Below are 23,809 nucleotides of genomic sequence, written 5' to 3'. Positions count from 1 at the left end.
TTACATTAGTTGGGTTTTAGGAAAAAAATTGCCAGACTAACGCGCCAGACAGCGTTTGTGTTCTCAAAATAGAAACAAAGTTTTCGTTTTGAAGTGAGGATTTTAAAATTCCTCAATAGGATCTGTTTTTCCAATATCATTTTCATTGTATGGGTGAATTAACAGTTGAGGTTTATGTACGATGGTGATAAATCATATTGACTGTTGTCAAAGTTGAGTCTGCTTCTGGTCAAATTGCTGGGGAAGACTTAAAATGTCCATTCATTTCTTAATTGTTTATGAGGGCTTTGTTGGTTTAGGAGAAATTTGTGGTTCTAATATATGTTGGAAAAGCACATGAAGGATTTAACTTTCTTTCTCATATTCTGCATGCTATCACCATGTTGAAAATAAAGTAAAGATGTGCAGAGGAGAAATTAATTATAAATAGTCTTGTGAAAAATAATGTTTGGGGAGGTTGGCCTGGTTCCATAACTTGAATCCACAGTCGAACGTAACGACTGCCTTGAATTTACCTTTACAGTTTTATTCATCGATACATTCAGGCGTGTACTGGAAGGAATTTGATTCAAACCTACCCTCTCCATCACATATTTGCACAAGTCTAAGTATGAATAAAAATAGAATTCCGTATGTCAAAACATGTATTTTTTCCCCTTTGTTTGTTGTTAACAAAGATTTTGCAGTCTTAAGAAAGACTTTGCAGTCTTAACCCCTTAAGGACCAAACTTCTGGAATAAAAGGGGATCATGACGTGTCAGACATGTCATGTGTCCTTAAGGGGTTAAAAGCGTCATCTGAGCAGTTAGGACTTGCATTAATGACTTACGATAAACCATTGATTTTAAATGGTTGATAATGAAAACGACACATTTTTTATGATTTCTCTCATACATTTCTAAGTAAAAGCTAAACGAGTATTAATATAAGATGTTAGCTTTGAAAGGTGATATCAGAAGCACCAGGAAATATATATATTGATGGTGGCATGCCAACATCTTCTCTTTGGAGCACTTGAAGGGTTTTGCTATAAGTGATTTTTGCTGACTATATTAAACACAGTTCGAAGCTACGTGTTTCAAAAGAAAAAACACCAAATGCTTGGGCTCGTCCAGGATTTGAACCCGGGACCTCTCACACCCTAAGCAAGAATCATACCCCTAGACCAACGAGCCATTACATTAGTTGGGTTTTAGGAAAAAAATTGCCAGACTAACGCGCCAGACAGCGTTTGTGTTCTCAAAATAGAAACAAAGTTTTCGTTTTGAAGTGAGGATTTTAAAATTCCTCAATAGGATCTGTTTTTCCAATATAATTTTCATTGTATGGGTGAATTAACAGTTGAGGTTTATGTACGATGGTGATAAATCATATTGACTGTTGTCAAAGTTGAGTCTGCTTCTGGTCAAATTGCTGGGGAAGACTTAAAATGTCCATTCATTTCTTAATTGTTTATGAGGGCTTTGTTGGTTTAGGAGAAATTTGTGGTTCTAATATATGTTGGAAAAGCACATGAAGGATTTAACTTTCTTTCTCATATTCTGCATGCTATCACCATGTTGAAAATAAAGTAAAGATGTGCAGAGGAGAAATTAATTATAAATAGTCTTGTGCAAAATAATGTTTGGGGAGGTTGGCCTGGTTCCATAACTTGAATCCACAGTCGAACGTAACGACTGCCTTGAATTTACCTTTACAGTTTTATTCATCGATACATTCAGGCGTGTACTGGAAGAAATTTGATTCAAACCTACCCTCTCCATCACATATTTGCACAAGTCTAAGTATGAATAAAAATAGAATTCCGTATGTCAAAACATATATTTTTTTCCCCTTTGTTTGTTGTTAACAAAGATTTTGCAGTCTTAAGAAAGACTTTGCAGTCTTAAAAGCGTCATCTGAGCAGTTAGGACTTGCATTAATGACTTACGATAAACCATTGATTTTAAATGGTTGATAATGAAAACGACACATTTTTTATGATTTCTCTCATACATTTCTAAGTAAAAGCTAAACGAGTATTAATATAAGATGTTAGCTTTGAAAGGTGATATCAGAAGCACCAGGAAATATATATATTGATGGTGGCATGCCAACATCTTCTCTTTGGAGCACTTGAAGGGTTTTGCTATAAGTGATTTTTGCTGACTATATTAAACACAGTTCGAAGCTACGTGTTTCAAAAGAAAAAACACCAAATGCTTGGGCTCGTCCAGGATTTGAACCCGGGACCTCTCACACCCTAAGCAAGAATCATACCCCTAGACCAACGAGCCATTACATTAGTTGGGTTTTAGGAAAAAAATTGCCAGACTAACGCGCCAGACAGCGTTTGTGTTCTCAAAATAGAAACAAAGTTTTCGTTTTGAAGTGAGGATTTTAAAATTCCTCAATAGGATCTGTTTTTCCAATATCATTTTCATTGTATGGGTGAATTAACAGTTGAGGTTTATGTACGATGGTGATAAATCATATTGACTGTTGTCAAAGTTGAGTCTGCTTCTGGTCAAATTGCTGGGGAAGACTTAAAATGTCCATTCATTTCTTAATTGTTTATGAGGGCTTTGTTGGTTTAGGAGAAATTTGTGGTTCTAATATATGTTGGAAAAGCACATGAAGGATTTAACTTTCTTTCTCATATTCTGCATGCTATCACCATGTTGAAAATAAAGTAAAGATGTGCAGAGGAGAAATTAATTATAAATAGTCTTGTGCAAAATAATGTTTGGGGAGGTTGACCTGGTTCCATAACTTGAATCCACAGTCGAACGTAATGACTGCCTTGAATTTACCTTTACAGTTTTATTCATCGATACATTCAGGCGTGTACTTGAAGGAATTTGATTCAAACCTACCCTCTCCATCACATATTTGCACGAGTCTAAGTATGAATAAAAATAGAATTCCGTATGTCAAAACATGTATTTTTTCCCGTTTGTTGTTAACAAAGATTTTGCAGTCTTAAGAAAGACTTTGCAGTCTTAAACCCTTAAGGACCAAACTTCTGGAATAAAAGGGGATCATGACGTGTCAGACATGTCATGTGTCCTTAAGGGGTTAAAAGCGTCATCTGAGCAGTTAGGACTTGCATTAATGACTTACGATAAATCATTGATTTTAAATGGTTGATAATGAAAACGACACATTTTTTATGATTTCTCTCATACATTTCTAAGTAAAAGCTAAACGAGTATTAATATAAGATGTTAGCTTTGAAAGGTGATATCAGAAGCACCAGGAAATATATATATTGATGGTGGCATGCCAACATCTTCTCTTTGGAGCACTTGAAGGGTTTTGCTATAAGTGATTTTTGCTGACTATATTAAACACAGTTCGAAGCTACGTGTTTCAAAAGAAAAAACACCAAATGCTTGGGCTCGTCCGGGATTTGAACCCGGGACCTCTCGCACCCTAAGCGAGAATCATACCCCTAGACCAACGAGCCATTACATTAGTTGGGTTTTAGGAAAAAAATTGCCAGACTAACGCGCCAGACAGCGTTTGTGTTCTCAAAATAGAAACAAAGTTTTCGTTTTGAAGTGAGGATTTTAAAATTCCTCAATAGGATCTGTTTTTCCAATATCATTTTCATTGTATGGGTGAATTAACAGTTGAGGTTTATGTACGATGGTGATAAATCATATTGACTGTTGTCAAAGTTGAGTCTGCTTCTGGTCAAATTGCTGGGGAAGACTTAAAATGTCCATTCATTTCTTAATTGTTTATGAGGGCTTTGTTGGTTTAGGAGAAATTTGTGGTTCTAATATATGTTGGAAAAGCACATGAAGGATTTAACTTTCTTTCTCATATTCTGCATGCTATCACCATGTTGAAAATAAAGTAAAGATGTGCAGAGGAGAAATTAATTATAAATAGTCTTGTGAAAAATAATGTTTGGGGAGGTTGGCCTGGTTCCATAACTTGAATCCACAGTCGAACGTAACGACTGCCTTGAATTTACCTTTACAGTTTTATTCATCGATACATTCAGGCGTGTACTGGAAGGAATTTGATTCAAACCTACCCTCTCCATCACATATTTGCACAAGTCTAAGTATGAATAAAAATAGAATTCCGTATGTCAAAACATGTATTTTTTCCCCTTTGTTTGTTGTTAACAAAGATTTTGCAGTCTTAAGAAAGACTTTGCAGTCTTAACCCCTTAAGGACCAAACTTCTGGAATAAAAGGGGATCATGACGTGTCAGACATGTCATGTGTCCTTAAGGGGTTAAAAGCGTCATCTGAGCAGTTAGGACTTGCATTAATGACTTACGATAAACCATTGATTTTAAATGGTTGATAATGAAAACGACACATTTTTTATGATTTCTCTCATACATTTCTAAGTAAAAGCTAAACGAGTATTAATATAAGATGTTAGCTTTGAAAGGTGATATCAGAAGCACCAGGAAATATATATATTGATGGTGGCATGCCAACATCTTCTCTTTGGAGCACTTGAAGGGTTTTGCTATAAGTGATTTTTGCTGACTATATTAAACACAGTTCGAAGCTACGTGTTTCAAAAGAAAAAACACCAAATGCTTGGGCTCGTCCAGGATTTGAACCCGGGACCTCTCACACCCTAAGCAAGAATCATACCCCTAGACCAACGAGCCATTACATTAGTTGGGCTTTAGGAAAAAAATTGCCAGACTAACGCGCCAGACAGCGTTTGTGTTCTCAAAATAGAAACAAAGTTTTCGTTTTGAAGTGAGGATTTTAAAATTCCTCAATAGGATCTGTTTTTCCAATATAATTTTCATTGTATGGGTGAATTAACAGTTGAGGTTTATGTACGATGGTGATAAATCATATTGACTGTTGTCAAAGTTGAGTCTGCTTCTGGTCAAATTGCTGGGGAAGACTTAAAATGTCCATTCATTTCTTAATTGTTTATGAGGGCTTTGTTGGTTTAGGAGAAATTTGTGGTTCTAATATATGTTGGAAAAGCACATGAAGGATTTAACTTTCTTTCTCATATTCTGCATGCTATCACCATGTTGAAAATAAAGTAAAGATGTGCAGAGGAGAAATTAATTATAAATAGTCTTGTGCAAAATAATGTTTGGGGAGGTTGGCCTGGTTCCATAACTTGAATCCACAGTCGAACGTAACGACTGCCTTGAATTTACCTTTACAGTTTTATTCATCGATACATTCAGGCGTGTACTGGAAGAAATTTGATTCAAACCTACCCTCTCCATCACATATTTGCACAAGTCTAAGTATGAATAAAAATAGAATTCCGTATGTCAAAACATATATTTTTTTCCCCTTTGTTTGTTGTTAACAAAGATTTTGCAGTCTTAAGAAAGACTTTGCAGTCTTAAAAGCGTCATCTGAGCAGTTAGGACTTGCATTAATGACTTACGATAAACCATTGATTTTAAATGGTTGATAATGAAAACGACACATTTTTTATGATTTCTCTCATACATTTCTAAGTAAAAGCTAAACGAGTATTAATATAAGATGTTAGCTTTGAAAGGTGATATCAGAAGCACCAGGAAATATATATATTGATGGTGGCATGCCAACATCTTCTCTTTGGAGCACTTGAAGGGTTTTGCTATAAGTGATTTTTGCTGACTATATTAAACACAGTTCGAAGCTACGTGTTTCAAAAGAAAAAACACCAAATGCTTGGGCTCGTCCAGGATTTGTACCCGGGACCTCTCACACCCTAAGCAAGAATCATACCCCTAGACCAACGAGCCATTACATTAGTTGGGTTTTAGGAAAAAAATTGCCAGACTAACGCGCCAGACAGCGTTTGTGTTCTCAAAATAGAAACAAAGTTTTCGTTTTGAAGTGAGGATTTTAAAATTCCTCAATAGGATCTGTTTTTCCAATATCATTTTCATTGTATGGGTGAATTAACAGTTGAGGTTTATGTACGATGGTGATAAATCATATTGACTGTTGTCAAAGTTGAGTCTGCTTCTGGTCAAATTGCTGGGGAAGACTTAAAATGTCCATTCATTTCTTAATTGTTTATGAGGGCTTTGTTGGTTTAGGAGAAATTTGTGGTTCTAATATATGTTGGAAAAGCACATGAAGGATTTAACTTTCTTTCTCATATTCTGCATGCTATCACCATGTTGAAAATAAAGTAAAGATGTGCAGAGGAGAAATTAATTATAAATAGTCTTGTGCAAAATAATGTTTGGGGAGGTTGACCTGGTTCCATAACTTGAATCCACAGTCGAACGTAATGACTGCCTTGAATTTACCTTTACAGTTTTATTCATCGATACATTCAGGCGTGTACTTGAAGGAATTTGATTCAAACCTACCCTCTCCATCACATATTTGCACGAGTCTAAGTATGAATAAAAATAGAATTCCGTATGTCAAAACATGTATTTTTTCCCGTTTGTTGTTAACAAAGATTTTGCAGTCTTAAGAAAGACTTTGCAGTCTTAAACCCTTAAGGACCAAACTTCTGGAATAAAAGGGGATCATGACGTGTCAGACATGTCATGTGTCCTTAAGGGGTTAAAAGCGTCATCTGAGCAGTTAGGACTTGCATTAATGACTTACGATAAATCATTGATTTTAAATGGTTGATAATGAAAACGACACATTTTTTATGATTTCTCTCATACATTTCTAAGTAAAAGCTAAACGAGTATTAATATAAGATGTTAGCTTTGAAAGGTGATATCAGAAGCACCAGGAAATATATATATTGATGGTGGCATGCCAACATCTTCTCTTTGGAGCACTTGAAGGGTTTTGCTATAAGTGATTTTTGCTGACTATATTAAACACAGTTCGAAGCTACGTGTTTCAAAAGAAAAAACACCAAATGCTTGGGCTCGTCCGGGATTTGAACCCGGGACCTCTCGCACCCTAAGCGAGAATCATACCCCTAGACCAACGAGCCATTACATTAGTTGGGTTTTAGGAAAAAAATTGCCAGACTAACGCGCCAGACAGCGTTTGTGTTCTCAAAATAGAAACAAAGTTTTCGTTTTGAAGTGAGGATTTTAAAATTCCTCAATAGGATCTGTTTTTCCAATATCATTTTCATTGTATGGGTGAATTAACAGTTGAGGTTTATGTACGATGGTGATAAATCATATTGACTGTTGTCAAAGTTGAGTCTGCTTCTGGTCAAATTGCTGGGGAAGACTTAAAATGTCCATTCATTTCTTAATTGTTTATGAGGGCTTTGTTGGTTTAGGAGAAATTTGTGGTTCTAATATATGTTGGAAAAGCACATGAAGGATTTAACTTTCTTTCTCATATTCTGCATGCTATCACCATGTTGAAAATAAAGTAAAGATGTGCAGAGGAGAAATTAATTATAAATAGTCTTGTGAAAAATAATGTTTGGGGAGGTTGGCCTGGTTCCATAACTTGAATCCACAGTCGAACGTAACGACTGCCTTGAATTTACCTTTACAGTTTTATTCATCGATACATTCAGGCGTGTACTGGAAGGAATTTGATTCAAACCTACCCTCTCCATCACATATTTGCACAAGTCTAAGTATGAATAAAAATAGAATTCCGTATGTCAAAACATGTATTTTTTCCCCTTTGTTTGTTGTTAACAAAGATTTTGCAGTCTTAAGAAAGACTTTGCAGTCTTAACCCCTTAAGGACCAAACTTCTGGAATAAAAGGGGATCATGACGTGTCAGACATGTCATGTGTCCTTAAGGGGTTAAAAGCGTCATCTGAGCAGTTAGGACTTGCATTAATGACTTACGATAAACCATTGATTTTAAATGGTTGATAATGAAAACGACACATTTTTTATGATTTCTCTCATACATTTCTAAGTAAAAGCTAAACGAGTATTAATATAAGATGTTAGCTTTGAAAGGTGATATCAGAAGCACCAGGAAATATATATATTGATGGTGGCATGCCAACATCTTCTCTTTGGAGCACTTGAAGGGTTTTGCTATAAGTGATTTTTGCTGACTATATTAAACACAGTTCGAAGCTACGTGTTTCAAAAGAAAAAACACCAAATGCTTGGGCTCGTCCGGGATTTGAACCCGGGACCTCTCGCACCCTAAGCGAGAATCATACCCCTAGACCAACGAGCCATTACATTAGTTGGATTTTAGGAAAAAAATTGCCAGACTAACGCGCCAGACAGCGTTTGTGTTCTCAAAATAGAAACAAAGTTTTCGTTTTGAAGTGAGGATTTTAAAATTCCTCAATAGGATCTGTTTTTCCAATATCATTTTCATTGTATGGGTGAATTAACAGTTGAGGTTTATGTACGATGGTGATAAATCATATTGACTGTTGTCAAAGTTGAGTCTGCTTCTGGTCAAATTGCTGGGGAAGACTTAAAATGTCCATTCATTTCTTAATTGTTTATGAGGGCTTTGTTGGTTTAGGAGAAATTTGTGGTTCTAATATATGTTGGAAAAGCACATGAAGGATTTAACTTTCTTTCTCATATTCTGCATGCTATCACCATGTTGAAAATAAAGTAAAGTTGTGCAGAGGAGAAATTAATTATAAATAGTCTTGTGCAAAATAATGTTTGGGGAGGTTGGCCTGGTTCCATAACTTGAATCCACAGTCGAACGTAACGACTGCCTTGAATTTACCTTTACAGTTTTATTCATCGATACATTCAGGCGTGTACTGGAAGGAATTTGATTCAAACCTACCCTCTCCATCACATATTTGCACAAGTCTAAGTATGAATAAAAATAGAATTCCGTATGTCAAAACATATATTTTTTCCCCTTTGTTTGTTGTTAACAAAGATTTTGCAGTCTTAAGAAAGACTTTGCAGTCTTAAAAGCGTCATCTGAGCAGTTAGGACTTGCATTAATGACGTACGATAAACCATTGATTTTAAATGGTTGATAATGAAAACGACACATTTTTTATGATTTCTCTCATACATTTCTAAGTAAAAGCTAAACGAGTATTAATATAAGATGTTAGCTTTGAAAGGTGATATCAGAAGCACCAGGAAATATATATATTGATGGTGGCATGCCAACATCTTCTCTTTGGAGCACTTGAAGGGTTTTGCTATAAGTGATTTTTGCTGACTATATTAAACACAGTTCGAAGCTACGTGTTTCAAAAGAAAAAACACCAAATGCTTGGGCTCGTCCGGGATTTGAACCCGGGACCTCTCGCACCCTAAGCGAGAATCATACCCCTAGACCAACGAGCCATTACATTAGTTGGATTTTAGGAAAAAAATTGCCAGACTAACGCGTCAGACAGCGTTTGTGTTCTCAAAATAGAAACAAAGTTTTCGTTTTGAAGTGAGGATTTTAAAATTCCTCAATAGGATCTGTTTTTCCAATATCATTTTCATTGTATGGGTGAATTAACAGTTGAGGTTTATGTACGATGGTGATAAATCATATTGACTGTTGTCAAAGTTGAGTCTGCTTCTGGTCAAATTGCTGGGGAAGACTTAAAATGTCCATTCATTTCTTAATTGTTTATGAGGGCTTTGTTGGTTTAGGAGAAATTTGTGGTTCTAATATATGTTGGAAAAGCACATGAAGGATTTAACTTTCTTTCTCATATTCTGCATGCTATCACCATGTTGAAAATAAAGTAAAGTTGTGCAGAGGAGAAATTAATTATAAATAGTCTTGTGCAAAATAATGTTTGGGGAGGTTGGCCTGGTTCCATAACTTGAATCCACAGTCGAACGTAACGACTGCCTTGAATTTACCTTTACAGTTTTATTCATCGATACATTCAGGCGTGTACTGGAAGGAATTTGATTCAAACCTACCCTCTCCATCACATATTTGCACAAGTCTAAGTATGAATAAAAATAGAATTCCGTATGTCAAAACATATATTTTTTCCCCTTTGTTTGTTGTTAACAAAGATTTTGCAGTCTTAAGAAAGACTTTGCAGTCTTAAAAGCGTCATCTGAGCAGTTAGGACTTGCATTAATGACGTACGATAAACCATTGATTTTAAATGGTTGATAATGAAAACGACACATTTTTTATGATTTCTCTCATACATTTCTAAGTAAAAGCTAAACGAGTATTAATATAAGATGTTAGCTTTGAAAGGTGATATCAGAAGCACCAGGAAATATATATATTGATGGTGGCATGCCAACATCTTCTCTTTGGAGCACTTGAAGGGTTTTGCTATAAGTGATTTTTGCTGACTATATTAAACACAGTTCGAAGCTACGTGTTTCAAAAGAAAAAACACCAAATGCTTGGGCTCGTCCGGGATTTGAACCCGGGACCTCTCGCACCCTAAGCGAGAATCATACCCCTAGACCAACGAGCCATTACATTAGTTGGGTTTTAGGAAAAAAATTGCCAGACTAACGCGCCAGACAGCGTTTGTGTTCTCAAAATAGAAACAAAGTTTTCGTTTTGAAGTGAGGATTTTAAAATTCCTCAATAGGATCTGTTTTTCCAATATCATTTTCATTGTATGGGTGAATTAACAGTTGAGGTTTATGTACGATGGTGATAAATCATATTGACTGTTGTCAAAGTTGAGTCTGCTTCTGGTCAAATTGCTGGGGAAGACTTAAAATGTCCATTCATTTCTTAATTGTTTATGAGGGCTTTGTTGGTTTAGGAGAAATTTGTGGTTCTAATATATGTTGGAAAAGCACATGAAGGATTTAACTTTCTTTCTCATATTCTGCATGCTATCACCATGTTGAAAATAAAGTAAAGATGTGCAGAGGAGAAATTAATTATAAATAGTCTTGTGAAAAATAATGTTTGGGGAGGTTGGCCTGGTTCCATAACTTGAATCCACAGTCGAACGTAACGACTGCCTTGAATTTACCTTTACAGTTTTATTCATCGATACATTCAGGCGTGTACTGGAAGGAATTTGATTCAAACCTACCCTCTCCATCACATATTTGCACAAGTCTAAGTATGAATAAAAATAGAATTCCGTATGTCAAAACATGTATTTTTTCCCCTTTGTTTGTTGTTAACAAAGATTTTGCAGTCTTAAGAAAGACTTTGCAGTCTTAACCCCTTAAGGACCAAACTTCTGGAATAAAAGGGGATCATGACGTGTCAGACATGTCATGTGTCCTTAAGGGGTTAAAAGCGTCATCTGAGCAGTTAGGACTTGCATTAATGACTTACGATAAACCATTGATTTTAAATGGTTGATAATGAAAACGACACATTTTTTATGATTTCTCTCATACATTTCTAAGTAAAAGCTAAACGAGTATTAATATAAGATGTTAGCTTTGAAAGGTGATATCAGAAGCACCAGGAAATATATATATTGATGGTGGCATGCCAACATCTTCTCTTTGGAGCACTTGAAGGGTTTTGCTATAAGTGATTTTTGCTGACTATATTAAACACAGTTCGAAGCTACGTGTTTCAAAAGAAAAAACACCAAATGCTTGGGCTCGTCCGGGATTTGAACCCGGGACCTCTCGCACCCTAAGCGAGAATCATACCCCTAGACCAACGAGCCATTACATTAGTTGGATTTTAGGAAAAAAATTGCCAGACTAACGCGCCAGACAGCGTTTGTGTTCTCAAAATAGAAACAAAGTTTTCGTTTTGAAGTGAGGATTTTAAAATTCCTCAATAGGATCTGTTTTTCCAATATCATTTTCATTGTATGGGTGAATTAACAGTTGAGGTTTATGTACGATGGTGATAAATCATATTGACTGTTGTCAAAGTTGAGTCTGCTTCTGGTCAAATTGCTGGGGAAGACTTAAAATGTCCATTCATTTCTTAATTGTTTATGAGGGCTTTGTTGGTTTAGGAGAAATTTGTGGTTCTAATATATGTTGGAAAAGCACATGAAGGATTTAACTTTCTTTCTCATATTCTGCATGCTATCACCATGTTGAAAATAAAGTAAAGTTGTGCAGAGGAGAAATTAATTATAAATAGTCTTGTGCAAAATAATGTTTGGGGAGGTTGGCCTGGTTCCATAACTTGAATCCACAGTCGAACGTAACGACTGCCTTGAATTTACCTTTACAGTTTTATTCATCGATACATTCAGGCGTGTACTGGAAGGAATTTGATTCAAACCTACCCTCTCCATCACATATTTGCACAAGTCTAAGTATGAATAAAAATAGAATTCCGTATGTCAAAACATATATTTTTTCCCCTTTGTTTGTTGTTAACAAAGATTTTGCAGTCTTAAGAAAGACTTTGCAGTCTTAAAAGCGTCATCTGAGCAGTTAGGACTTGCATTAATGACGTACGATAAACCATTGATTTTAAATGGTTGATAATGAAAACGACACATTTTTTATGATTTCTCTCATACATTTCTAAGTAAAAGCTAAACGAGTATTAATATAAGATGTTAGCTTTGAAAGGTGATATCAGAAGCACCAGGAAATATATATATTGATGGTGGCATGCCAACATCTTCTCTTTGGAGCACTTGAAGGGTTTTGCTATAAGTGATTTTTGCTGACTATATTAAACACAGTTCGAAGCTACGTGTTTCAAAAGAAAAAACACCAAATGCTTGGGCTCGTCCGGGATTTGAACCCGGGACCTCTCGCACCCTAAGCGAGAATCATACCCCTAGACCAACGAGCCATTACATTAGTTGGGTTTTAGGAAAAAAATTGCCAGACTAACGCGCCAGACAGCGTTTGTGTTCTCAAAATAGAAACAAAGTTTTCGTTTTGAAGTGAGGATTTTAAAATTCCTCAATAGGATCTGTTTTTCCAATATCATTTTCATTGTATGGGTGAATTAACAGTTGAGGTTTATGTACGATGGTGATAAATCATATTGACTGTTGTCAAAGTTGAGTCTGCTTCTGGTCAAATTGCTGGGGAAGACTTAAAATGTCCATTCATTTCTTAATTGTTTATGAGGGCTTTGTTGGTTTAGGAGAAATTTGTGGTTCTAATATATGTTGGAAAAGCACATGAAGGATTTAACTTTCTTTCTCATATTCTGCATGCTATCACCATGTTGAAAATAAAGTAAAGATGTGCAGAGGAGAAATTAATTATAAATAGTCTTGTGCAAAATAATGTTTGGGGAGGTTGACCTGGTTCCATAACTTGAATCCACAGTCGAACGTAATGACTGCCTTGAATTTACCTTTACAGTTTTATTCATCGATACATTCAGGCGTGTACTTGAAGGAATTTGATTCAAACCTACCCTCTCCATCACATATTTGCACGAGTCTAAGTATGAATAAAAATAGAATTCCGTATGTCAAAACATGTATTTTTTCCCGTTTGTTGTTAACAAAGATTTTGCAGTCTTAAGAAAGACTTTGCAGTCTTAAACCCTTAAGGACCAAACTTCTGGAATAAAAGGGGATCATGACGTGTCAGACATGTCATGTGTCCTTAAGGGGTTAAAAGCGTCATCTGAGCAGTTAGGACTTGCATTAATGACTTACGATAAATCATTGATTTTAAATGGTTGATAATGAAAACGACACATTTTTTATGATTTCTCTCATACATTTCTAAGTAAAAGCTAAACGAGTATTAATATAAGATGTTAGCTTTGAAAGGTGATATCAGAAGCACCAGGAAATATATATATTGATGGTGGCATGCCAACATCTTCTTTTTGGAGCACTTGAAGGGTTTTGCTATAAGTGATTTTTGCTGACTATATTAAACACAGTTCGAAGCTACGTGTTTCAAAAGAAAAAACACCAAATGCTTGGGCTCGTCCGGGATTTGAACCCGGGACCTCTCGCACCCTAAGCGAGAATCATACCCCTAGACCAACGAGCCATTACATTAGTTGGGTTTTAGGAAAAAAATTGCCAGACTAACGCGCCAGACAGCGTTTGTGTTCTCAAAATAGAAACAAAGTTTTCGTTTTGAAGTGAGGATTTTAAAATTCCTCAATAGGATCTGTTTTTCCAATATCATTTTCATTGTATGGGTGAATTAACAGTTGAGGTTTATGTACGATGGTGATAAATCATATTGACTGTTGTCAAAGTTGAGTCTGCTTCTGGTCAAATTGCTGGGGAAGACTTAAAATGTCCATTCATTTCTTAATTGTTTATGAGGGCTTTGTTGGTTTAGGAGAAATTTGTGGTTCTAATATATGTTGGAAAAGCACATGAAGGATTTAACTTTCTTTCTCATATTCTGCATGCTATCACCATGTTGAAAATAAAGTAAAGATGTGCAGAGGAGAAATTAATTATAAATAGTCTTGTGAAAAATAATGTTTGGGGAGGTTGGCCTGGTTCCATAACTTGAATCCACAGTCGAACGTAACGACTGCCTTGAATTTACCTTTACAGTTTTATTCATCGATACATTCAGGCGTGTACTGGAAGGAATTTGATTCAAACCTACCCTCTCCATCACATATTTGCACAAGTCTAAGTATGAATAAAAATAGAATTCCGTATGTCAAAACATGTATTTTTTCCCCTTTGTTTGTTGTTAACAAAGATTTTGCAGTCTTAAGAAAGACTTTGCAGTCTTAACCCCTTAAGGACCAAACTTCTGGAATAAAAGGGGATCATGACGTGTCAGACATGTCATGTGTCCTTAAGGGGTTAAAAGCGTCATCTGAGCAGTTAGGACTTGCATTAATGACTTACGATAAACCATTGATTTTAAATGGTTGATAATGAAAACGACACATTTTTTATGATTTCTCTCATACATTTCTAAGTAAAAGCTAAACGAGTATTAATATAAGATGTTAGCTTTGAAAGGTGATATCAGAAGCACCAGGAAATATATATATTGATGGTGGCATGCCAACATCTTCTCTTTGGAGCACTTGAAGGGTTTTGCTATAAGTGATTTTTGCTGACTATATTAAACACAGTTCGAAGCTACGTGTTTCAAAAGAAAAAACACCAAATGCTTGGGCTCGTCCAGGATTTGAACCCGGGACCTCTCACACCCTAAGCAAGAATCATACCCCTAGACCAACGAGCCATTACATTAGTTGGGTTTTAGGAAAAAAATTGCCAGACTAACGCGCCAGACAGCGTTTGTGTTCTCAAAATAGAAACAAAGTTTTCGTTTTGAAGTGAGGATTTTAAAATTCCTCAATAGGATCTGTTTTTCCAATATAATTTTCATTGTATGGGTGAATTAACAGTTGAGGTTTATGTACGATGGTGATAAATCATATTGACTGTTGTCAAAGTTGAGTCTGCTTCTGGTCAAATTGCTGGGGAAGACTTAAAATGTCCATTCATTTCTTAATTGTTTATGAGGGCTTTGTTGGTTTAGGAGAAATTTGTGGTTCTAATATATGTTGGAAAAGCACATGAAGGATTTAACTTTCTTTCTCATATTCTGCATGCTATCACCATGTTGAAAATAAAGTAAAGATGTGCAGAGGAGAAATTAATTATAAATAGTCTTGTGCAAAATAATGTTTGGGGAGGTTGGCCTGGTTCCATAACTTGAATCCACAGTCGAACGTAACGACTGCCTTGAATTTACCTTTACAGTTTTATTCATCGATACATTCAGGCGTGTACTGGAAGAAATTTGATTCAAACCTACCCTCTCCATCACATATTTGCACAAGTCTAAGTATGAATAAAAATAGAATTCCGTATGTCAAAACATATATTTTTTTCCCCTTTGTTTGTTGTTAACAAAGATTTTGCAGTCTTAAGAAAGACTTTGCAGTCTTAAAAGCGTCATCTGAGCAGTTAGGACTTGCATTAATGACTTACGATAAACCATTGATTTTAAATGGTTGATAATGAAAACGACACATTTTTTATGATTTCTCTCATACATTTCTAAGTAAAAGCTAAACGAGTATTAATATAAGATGTTAGCTTTGAAAGGTGATATCAGAAGCACCAGGAAATATATATATTGATGGTGGCATGCCAACATCTTCTCTTTGGAGCACTTGAAGGGTTTTGCTATAAGTGATTTTTGCTGACTATATTAAACACAGTTCGAAGCTACGTGTTTCAAAAGAAAAAACACCAAATGCTTGGGCTCGTCCAGGATTTGTACCCGGGACCTCTCACACCCTAAGCAAGAATCATACCCCTAGACCAACGAGCCATTACATTAGTTGGGTTTTAGGAAAAAAATTGCCAGACTAACGCGCCAGACAGCGTTTGTGTTCTCAAAATAGAAACAAAGTTTTCGTTTTGAAGTGAGGATTTTAAAATTCCTCAATAGGATCTGTTTTTCCAATATCATTTTCATTGTATGGGTGAATTAACAGTTGAGGTTTATGTACGATGGTGATAAATCATATTGACTGTTGTCAAAGTTGAGTCTGCTTCTGGTCAAATTGCTGGGGAAGACTTAAAATGTCCATTCATTTCTTAATTGTTTATGAGGGCTTTGTTGGTTTAGGAGAAATTTGTGGTTCTAATATATGTTGGAAAAGCACATGAAGGATTTAACTTTCTTTCTCATATTCTGCATGCTATCACCATGTTGAAAATAAAGTAAAGATGTGCAGAGGAGAAATTAATTATAAATAGTCTTGTGCAAAATAATGTTTGGGGAGGTTGACCTGGTTCCATAACTTGAATCCACAGTCGAACGTAATGACTGCCTTGAATTTACCTTTACAGTTTTATTCATCGATACATTCAGGCGTGTACTTGAAGGAATTTGATTCAAACCTACCCTCTCCATCACATATTTGCACGAGTCTAAGTATGAATAAAAATAGAATTCCGTATGTCAAAACATGTATTTTTTCCCGTTTGTTGTTAACAAAGATTTTGCAGTCTTAAGAAAGACTTTGCAGTCTTAAACCCTTAAGGACCAAACTTCTGGAATAAAAGGGGATCATGACGTGTCAGACATGTCATGTGTCCTTAAGGGGTTAAAAGCGTCATCTGAGCAGTTAGGACTTGCATTAATGACTTACGATAAATCATTGATTTTAAATGGTTGATAATGAAAACGACACATTTTTTATGATTTCTCTCATACATTTCTAAGTAAAAGCTAAACGAGTATTAATATAAGATGTTAGCTTTGAAAGGTGATATCAGAAGCACCAGGAAATATATATATTGATGGTGGCATGCCAACATCTTCTCTTTGGAGCACTTGAAGGGTTTTGCTATAAGTGATTTTTGCTGACTATATTAAACACAGTTCGAAGCTACGTGTTTCAAAAGAAAAAACACCAAATGCTTGGGCTCGTCCGGGATTTGAACCCGGGACCTCTCGCACCCTAAGCGAGAATCATACCCCTAGACCAACGAGCCATTACATTAGTTGGGTTTTAGGAAAAAAATTGCCAGACTAACGCGCCAGACAGCGTTTGTGTTCTCAAAATAGAAACAAAGTTTTCGTTTTGAAGTGAGGATTTTAAAATTCCTCAATAGGATCTGTTTTTCCAATATCATTTTCATTGTATGGGTGAATTAACAGTTGAGGTTTATGTACGATGGTGATAAATCATATTGACTGTTGTCAAAGTTGAGTCTGCTTCTGGTCAAATTGCTGGGGAAGACTTAAAATGTCCATTCATTTCTTAATTGTTTATGAGGGCTTTGTTGGTTTAGGAGAAATTTGTGGTTCTAATATATGTTGGAAAAGCACATGAAGGATTTAACTTTCTTTCTCATATTCTGCATGCTATCACCATGTTGAAAATAAAGTAAAGATGTGCAGAGGAGAAATTAATTATAAATAGTCTTGTGAAAAATAATGTTTGGGGAGGTTGGCCTGGTTCCATAACTTGAATCCACAGTCGAACGTAACGACTGCCTTGAATTTACCTTTACAGTTTTATTCATCGATACATTCAGGCGTGTACTGGAAGGAATTTGATTCAAACCTACCCTCTCCATCACATATTTGCACAAGTCTAAGTATGAATAAAAATAGAATTCCGTATGTCAAAACATGTATTTTTTCCCCTTTGTTTGTTGTTAACAAAGATTTTGCAGTCTTAAGAAAGACTTTGCAGTCTTAACCCCTTAAGGACCAAACTTCTGGAATAAAAGGGGATCATGACGTGTCAGACATGTCATGTGTCCTTAAGGGGTTAAAAGCGTCATCTGAGCAGTTAGGACTTGCATTAATGACTTACGATAAACCATTGATTTTAAATGGTTGATAATGAAAACGACACATTTTTTATGATTTCTCTCATACATTTCTAAGTAAAAGCTAAACGAGTATTAATATAAGATGTTAGCTTTGAAAGGTGATATCAGAAGCACCAGGAAATATATATATTGATGGTGGCATGCCAACATCTTCTCTTTGGAGCACTTGAAGGGTTTTGCTATAAGTGATTTTTGCTGACTATATTAAACACAGTTCGAAGCTACGTGTTTCAAAAGAAAAAACACCAAATGCTTGGGCTCGTCCGGGATTTGAACCCGGGACCTCTCGCACCCTAAGCGAGAATCATACCCCTAGACCAACGAGCCATTACATTAGTTGGATTTTAGGAAAAAAATTGCCAGACTAACGCGCCAGACAGCGTTTGTGTTCTCAAAATAGAAACAAAGTTTTCGTTTTGAAGTGAGGATTTTAAAATTCCTCAATAGGATCTGTTTTTCCAATATCATTTTCATTGTATGGGTGAATTAACAGTTGAGGTTTATGTACGATGGTGATAAATCATATTGACTGTTGTCAAAGTTGAGTCTGCTTCTGGTCAAATTGCTGGGGAAGACTTAAAATGTCCATTCATTTCTTAATTGTTTATGAGGGCTTTGTTGGTTTAGGAGAAATTTGTGGTTCTAATATATGTTGGAAAAGCACATGAAGGATTTAACTTTCTTTCTCATATTCTGCATGCTATCACCATGTTGAAAATAAAGTAAAGTTGTGCAGAGGAGAAATTAATTATAAATAGTCTTGTGCAAAATAATGTTTGGGGAGGTTGGCCTGGTTCCATAACTTGAATCCACAGTCGAACGTAACGACTGCCTTGAATTTACCTTTACAGTTTTATTCATCGATACATTCAGGCGTGTACTGGAAGGAATTTGATTCAAACCTACCCTCTCCATCACATATTTGCACAAGTCTAAGTATGAATAAAAATAGAATTCCGTATGTCAAAACATATATTTTTTCCCCTTTGTTTGTTGTTAACAAAGATTTTGCAGTCTTAAGAAAGACTTTGCAGTCTTAAAAGCGTCATCTGAGCAGTTAGGACTTGCATTAATGACGTACGATAAACCATTGATTTTAAATGGTTGATAATGAAAACGACACATTTTTTATGATTTCTCTCATACATTTCTAAGTAAAAGCTAAACGAGTATTAATATAAGATGTTAGCTTTGAAAGGTGATATCAGAAGCACCAGGAAATATATATATTGATGGTGGCATGCCAACATCTTCTCTTTGGAGCACTTGAAGGGTTTTGCTATAAGTGATTTTTGCTGACTATATTAAACACAGTTCGAAGCTACGTGTTTCAAAAGAAAAAACACCAAATGCTTGGGCTCGTCCGGGATTTGAACCCGGGACCTCTCGCACCCTAAGCGAGAATCATACCCCTAGACCAACGAGCCATTACATTAGTTGGATTTTAGGAAAAAAATTGCCAGACTAACGCGTCAGACAGCGTTTGTGTTCTCAAAATAGAAACAAAGTTTTCGTTTTGAAGTGAGGATTTTAAAATTCCTCAATAGGATCTGTTTTTCCAATATCATTTTCATTGTATGGGTGAATTAACAGTTGAGGTTTATGTACGATGGTGATAAATCATATTGACTGTTGTCAAAGTTGAGTCTGCTTCTGGTCAAATTGCTGGGGAAGACTTAAAATGTCCATTCATTTCTTAATTGTTTATGAGGGCTTTGTTGGTTTAGGAGAAATTTGTGGTTCTAATATATGTTGGAAAAGCACATGAAGGATTTAACTTTCTTTCTCATATTCTGCATGCTATCACCATGTTGAAAATAAAGTAAAGTTGTGCAGAGGAGAAATTAATTATAAATAGTCTTGTGCAAAATAATGTTTGGGGAGGTTGGCCTGGTTCCATAACTTGAATCCACAGTCGAACGTAACGACTGCCTTGAATTTACCTTTACAGTTTTATTCATCGATACATTCAGGCGTGTACTGGAAGGAATTTGATTCAAACCTACCCTCTCCATCACATATTTGCACAAGTCTAAGTATGAATAAAAATAGAATTCCGTATGTCAAAACATGTATTTTTTCCCGTTTGTTGTTAACAAAGATTTTGCAGTCTTAAGAAAGACTTTGCAGTCTTAAACCCTTAAGGACCAAACTTCTGGAATAAAAGGGGATCATGACGTGTCAGACATGTCATGTGTCCTTAAGGGGTTAAAAGCGTCATCTGAGCAGTTAGGACTTGCATTAATGACTTACGATAAATCATTGATTTTAAATGGTTGATAATGAAAACGACACATTTTTTATGATTTCTCTCATACATTTCTAAGTAAAAGCTAAACGAGTATTAATATAAGATGTTAGCTTTGAAAGGTGATATCAGAAGCACCAGGAAATATATATATTGATGGTGGCATGCCAACATCTTCTTTTTGGAGCACTTGAAGGGTTTTGCTATAAGTGATTTTTGCTGACTATATTAAACACAGTTCGAAGCTACGTGTTTCAAAAGAAAAAACACCAAATGCTTGGGCTCGTCCGGGATTTGAACCCGGGACCTCTCGCACCCTAAGCGAGAATCATACCCCTAGACCAACGAGCCATTACATTAGTTGGGTTTTAGGAAAAAAATTGCCAGACTAACGCGCCAGACAGCGTTTGTGTTCTCAAAATAGAAACAAAGTTTTCGTTTTGAAGTGAGGATTTTAAAATTCCTCAATAGGATCTGTTTTTCCAATATCATTTTCATTGTATGGGTGAATTAACAGTTGAGGTTTATGTACGATGGTGATAAATCATATTGACTGTTGTCAAAGTTGAGTCTGCTTCTGGTCAAATTGCTGGGGAAGACTTAAAATGTCCATTCATTTCTTAATTGTTTATGAGGGCTTTGTTGGTTTAGGAGAAATTTGTGGTTCTAATATATGTTGGAAAAGCACATGAAGGATTTAACTTTCTTTCTCATATTCTGCATGCTATCACCATGTTGAAAATAAAGTAAAGATGTGCAGAGGAGAAATTAATTATAAATAGTCTTGTGAAAAATAATGTTTGGGGAGGTTGGCCTGGTTCCATAACTTGAATCCACAGTCGAACGTAACGACTGCCTTGAATTTACCTTTACAGTTTTATTCATCGATACATTCAGGCGTGTACTGGAAGGAATTTGATTCAAACCTACCCTCTCCATCACATATTTGCACAAGTCTAAGTATGAATAAAAATAGAATTCCGTATGTCAAAACATGTATTTTTTCCCCTTTGTTTGTTGTTAACAAAGATTTTGCAGTCTTAAGAAAGACTTTGCAGTCTTAACCCCTTAAGGACCAAACTTCTGGAATAAAAGGGGATCATGACGTGTCAGACATGTCATGTGTCCTTAAGGGGTTAAAAGCGTCATCTGAGCAGTTAGGACTTGCATTAATGACTTACGATAAACCATTGATTTTAAATGGTTGATAATGAAAACGACACATTTTTTATGATTTCTCTCATACATTTCTAAGTAAAAGCTAAACGAGTATTAATATAAGATGTTAGCTTTGAAAGGTGATATCAGAAGCACCAGGAAATATATATATTGATGGTGGCATGCCAACATCTTCTCTTTGGAGCACTTGAAGGGTTTTGCTATAAGTGATTTTTGCTGACTATATTAAACACAGTTCGAAGCTACGTGTTTCAAAAGAAAAAACACCAAATGCTTGGGCTCGTCCAGGATTTGAACCCGGGACCTCTCACACCCTAAGCAAGAATCATACCCCTAGACCAACGAGCCATTACATTAGTTGGGTTTTAGGAAAAAAATTGCCAGACTAACGCGCCAGACAGCGTTTGTGTTCTCAAAATAGAAACAAAGTTTTCGTTTTGAAGTGAGGATTTTAAAATTCCTCAATAGGATCTGTTTTTCCAATATAATTTTCATTGTATGGGTGAATTAACAGTTGAGGTTTATGTACGATGGTGATAAATCATATTGACTGTTGTCAAAGTTGAGTCTGCTTCTGGTCAAATTGCTGGGGAAGACTTAAAATGTCCATTCATTTCTTAATTGTTTATGAGGGCTTTGTTGGTTTAGGAGAAATTTGTGGTTCTAATATATGTTGGAAAAGCACATGAAGGATTTAACTTTCTTTCTCATATTCTGCATGCTATCACCATGTTGAAAATAAAGTAAAGATGTGCAGAGGAGAAATTAATTATAAATAGTCTTGTGCAAAATAATGTTTGGGGAGGTTGGCCTGGTTCCATAACTTGAATCCACAGTCGAACGTAACGACTGCCTTGAATTTACCTTTACAGTTTTATTCATCGATACATTCAGGCGTGTACTGGAAGAAATTTGATTCAAACCTACCCTCTCCATCACATATTTGCACAAGTCTAAGTATGAATAAAAATAGAATTCCGTATGTCAAAACATATATTTTTTTCCCCTTTGTTTGTTGTTAACAAAGATTTTGCAGTCTTAAGAAAGACTTTGCAGTCTTAAAAGCGTCATCTGAGCAGTTAGGACTTGCATTAATGACTTACGATAAACCATTGATTTTAAATGGTTGATAATGAAAACGACACATTTTTTATGATTTCTCTCATACATTTCTAAGTAAAAGCTAAACGAGTATTAATATAAGATGTTAGCTTTGAAAGGTGATATCAGAAGCACCAGGAAATATATATATTGATGGTGGCATGCCAACATCTTCTCTTTGGAGCACTTGAAGGGTTTTGCTATAAGTGATTTTTGCTGACTATATTAAACACAGTTCGAAGCTACGTGTTTCAAAAGAAAAAACACCAAATGCTTGGGCTCGTCCAGGATTTGTACCCGGGACCTCTCACACCCTAAGCAAGAATCATACCCCTAGACCAACGAGCCATTACATTAGTTGGGTTTTAGGAAAAAAATTGCCAGACTAACGCGCCAGACAGCGTTTGTGTTCTCAAAATAGAAACAAAGTTTTCGTTTTGAAGTGAGGATTTTAAAATTCCTCAATAGGATCTGTTTTTCCAATATCATTTTCATTGTATGGGTGAATTAACAGTTGAGGTTTATGTACGATGGTGATAAATCATATTGACTGTTGTCAAAGTTGAGTCTGCTTCTGGTCAAATTGCTGGGGAAGACTTAAAATGTCCATTCATTTCTTAATTGTTTATGAGGGCTTTGTTGGTTTAGGAGAAATTTGTGGTTCTAATATATGTTGGAAAAGCACATGAAGGATTTAACTTTCTTTCTCATATTCTGCATGCTATCACCATGTTGAAAATAAAGTAAAGATGTGCAGAGGAGAAATTAATTATAAATAGTCTTGTGCAAAATAATGTTTGGGGAGGTTGACCTGGTTCCATAACTTGAATCCACAGTCGAACGTAATGACTGCCTTGAATTTACCTTTACAGTTTTATTCATCGATACATTCAGGCGTGTACTTGAAGGAATTTGATTCAAACCTACCCTCTCCATCACATATTTGCACGAGTCTAAGTATGAATAAAAATAGAATTCCGTATGTCAAAACATGTATTTTTTCCCGTTTGTTGTTAACAAAGATTTTGCAGTCTTAAGAAAGACTTTGCAGTCTTAAACCCTTAAGGACCAAACTTCTGGAATAAAAGGGGATCATGACGTGTCAGACATGTCATGTGTCCTTAAGGGGTTAAAAGCGTCATCTGAGCAGTTAGGACTTGCATTAATGACTTACGATAAATCATTGATTTTAAATGGTTGATAATGAAAACGACACATTTTTTATGATTTCTCTCATACATTTCTAAGTAAAAGCTAAACGA

At 35.6% G+C, this 23,809-nt stretch overlaps 12 non-coding genes across 12 annotated transcripts; all 12 read right to left on the bottom strand.

The window, feature by feature from the left end:
- Positions 1 to 3,376: 3,376 nt before the first annotated feature.
- Positions 3,377 to 3,448, bottom strand: TRNAP-AGG (transfer RNA proline (anticodon AGG)). The gene has a single exon. It is a non-coding gene; the product is annotated as a tRNA-Pro (tRNA).
- A 3,377-nt stretch (positions 3,449 to 6,825) lies between these two features.
- TRNAP-AGG (transfer RNA proline (anticodon AGG)) lies at positions 6,826 to 6,897 on the bottom strand. Its single transcript has one exon. It is a non-coding gene; the product is annotated as a tRNA-Pro (tRNA).
- Positions 6,898 to 8,001: 1,104 nt separating this feature from the next.
- On the bottom strand, positions 8,002 to 8,073 carry TRNAP-AGG (transfer RNA proline (anticodon AGG)). The gene has a single exon. It is a non-coding gene; the product is annotated as a tRNA-Pro (tRNA).
- Positions 8,074 to 9,101: 1,028 nt separating this feature from the next.
- Positions 9,102 to 9,173, bottom strand: TRNAP-AGG (transfer RNA proline (anticodon AGG)). The gene has a single exon. It is a non-coding gene; the product is annotated as a tRNA-Pro (tRNA).
- A 1,028-nt stretch (positions 9,174 to 10,201) lies between these two features.
- On the bottom strand, positions 10,202 to 10,273 carry TRNAP-AGG (transfer RNA proline (anticodon AGG)). The gene has a single exon. It is a non-coding gene; the product is annotated as a tRNA-Pro (tRNA).
- Positions 10,274 to 11,377: 1,104 nt separating this feature from the next.
- TRNAP-AGG (transfer RNA proline (anticodon AGG)) lies at positions 11,378 to 11,449 on the bottom strand. Its single transcript has one exon. It is a non-coding gene; the product is annotated as a tRNA-Pro (tRNA).
- Positions 11,450 to 12,477: 1,028 nt separating this feature from the next.
- On the bottom strand, positions 12,478 to 12,549 carry TRNAP-AGG (transfer RNA proline (anticodon AGG)). Its single transcript has one exon. It is a non-coding gene; the product is annotated as a tRNA-Pro (tRNA).
- A 1,100-nt stretch (positions 12,550 to 13,649) lies between these two features.
- Positions 13,650 to 13,721, bottom strand: TRNAP-AGG (transfer RNA proline (anticodon AGG)). Its single transcript has one exon. It is a non-coding gene; the product is annotated as a tRNA-Pro (tRNA).
- Positions 13,722 to 17,098: 3,377 nt separating this feature from the next.
- Positions 17,099 to 17,170, bottom strand: TRNAP-AGG (transfer RNA proline (anticodon AGG)). Its single transcript has one exon. It is a non-coding gene; the product is annotated as a tRNA-Pro (tRNA).
- Positions 17,171 to 18,274: 1,104 nt separating this feature from the next.
- On the bottom strand, positions 18,275 to 18,346 carry TRNAP-AGG (transfer RNA proline (anticodon AGG)). The gene has a single exon. It is a non-coding gene; the product is annotated as a tRNA-Pro (tRNA).
- A 1,028-nt stretch (positions 18,347 to 19,374) lies between these two features.
- On the bottom strand, positions 19,375 to 19,446 carry TRNAP-AGG (transfer RNA proline (anticodon AGG)). The gene has a single exon. It is a non-coding gene; the product is annotated as a tRNA-Pro (tRNA).
- Positions 19,447 to 20,546: 1,100 nt separating this feature from the next.
- Positions 20,547 to 20,618, bottom strand: TRNAP-AGG (transfer RNA proline (anticodon AGG)). The gene has a single exon. It is a non-coding gene; the product is annotated as a tRNA-Pro (tRNA).
- Positions 20,619 to 23,809: the final 3,191 nt, after the last annotated feature.

Source organism: Pelobates fuscus, chromosome 6 (assembly GCF_036172605.1).
Source record: "Pelobates fuscus isolate aPelFus1 chromosome 6, aPelFus1.pri, whole genome shotgun sequence".
NCBI lineage: Eukaryota > Metazoa > Chordata > Amphibia > Anura > Pelobatidae > Pelobates > Pelobates fuscus.
This window is presented reverse-complemented; position numbering and strand designations above follow the sequence as displayed.